General features: G+C 45.1%; 1 pseudogene; it reads left to right on the top strand.

The window, feature by feature from the left end:
* The first annotated feature begins 775 nt into the window (after window positions 1–775).
* On the top strand, window positions 776–1,414 carry LOC102471183 (cyclin-dependent kinase 2-interacting protein pseudogene; annotated as a pseudogene).
* Window positions 1,415–1,688: the final 274 nt, after the last annotated feature.

Here is a 1,688-nt window from a genome sequence, read left to right as displayed (position 1 = left end):
CTTTTTTTCACTGCCACACCATGGACAATCCATTTGTGACTCTTACCACTTTTGAAGTTGTCTTGATATAAATTTCACACCTGAATTCTTCTAGATCAATACAATCAATCCAGTATAGAATATCCACCTATATATCTGCTCTCTACCATCTTTGCATCAATGCAGCCTTTATTTTATCAATCTAGCTAGTAGATGAATATCTATCTATCTGTATCTATCCTTAATGTGTATGTGTATGTGTGCACATACTCACATGTCATGATGGTGAGTGGGAGCTACAAAGTGAATTGAAATAAATATTGTAAATCAAAATTGCTAACAAAAAATACTGTTTTAGACTTGGCCATGGTGGCACAGGAAGAAGGGACGCTGCTATGCAATGATGGAAGCCCTATGGGAAGGCTCTGAGTTCATGTCCTGGGTCTACCTGAACATGCCAGGCACAACTGCAGGCACACCTAAGATCCTGGCTGGCTTTAGGAGATGATCAGGGCATAAAGACTCTGTCAAGAAACCAGTAGTTGGTGTAATGGCTATGTCGCTGGACTCCCATGTAGTCAACCGCGGTCCACCCTGATCTGGTGGCTTAAATTCATGCCAGGTGCGTGTGCGTGCAACCCCAAGATCCTGAAAGGAGAATAGAGGAGAAGGGTTTACAATGTGACCATTTCTCCTGGGGCATGATTTCTTGCTTTCTGTCTCTGTGTCTCTCTCTGTCTTTCTGGTGAGCACACGCACCCTATAGCAAAAAGCTCTAAAAAAAAAAGTTGATTGCATGGAAGCAAAGACTCTTGGAATTGCAACACCCAGAAAAGCTGTCTTATCTGTCAGTGCAAGAAAAATTAAGGACAATGCAGCCGATTGGCAAAATTTAATCTTGAAATGGGAAACCCTCAACGATGCAGGTTTCACCATCGCAAACAACATCACCAACCTAAAAATCAAGTTATTGAGTAAAGACGAGGTAGAATTAGAGGTCAGCAGCCCAGCTCCCAGTGAAAATTAAGAAAAGGGATATCCAGGGTATAATAAAGAACTTGAGATGCTGTATGAGGAACTGCAGGCCACCTCGGATGGTTTGATCAAAATACGGGTGAAAATGGAAAAACTGTCTTCAACTACCAAGGGAATTTGTGAACTAGAAAATTACTATTGTGGGAAGGAGAGTAAATGGACCCCTCTGTTTCACACATGGCCCACAGCCCATTTTTGTGAGGTGTCCTACAGGCTTGCAGACATGTATAGGAATGAGCTCCTTCTGAAGCACACGGTGGTTGGAGAGCTCCTGCACACCACCAGTCATGACCTCACCCTAAGCTACTTGGCAATGTGCCTGCAGCAGCCCTGCATGGAGACTGACAGCAGGTTGCTCCTGGAAGGCATGTTGCTTGAAACAGGACACTGAGCCCTGTGACCACCCAAAGCAGTGTCATGTGAAGTCAGTCTCCAGGTTCTGAACCACAGGCTGCTTCTGTCTCCCCAAAAGTGGACAGTCTCATGTGTAGGACTCAAGGCTCCCCTCCAGGACAAGACCCTTCTGTCTACCGTGGCTATCCGTCAGTCTTCGGGGTCCGCGGGCTGGATTATCTCACCAACTCCCTGCAGCTTTGCCTTGCATTAGGCATCTGTCATAAATTGGTGTCGTCGAACTGTGACTGTCACTTATGAGTGGTTCTCTGTGAGATACA

The sequence above is a fragment of the Tupaia chinensis genome, unplaced genomic scaffold, assembly GCF_000334495.1.
Source record: "Tupaia chinensis unplaced genomic scaffold, TupChi_1.0 Scaffold000563_1, whole genome shotgun sequence".
Lineage (NCBI taxonomy): Eukaryota > Metazoa > Chordata > Mammalia > Scandentia > Tupaiidae > Tupaia > Tupaia belangeri.
This window is presented reverse-complemented; position numbering and strand designations above follow the sequence as displayed.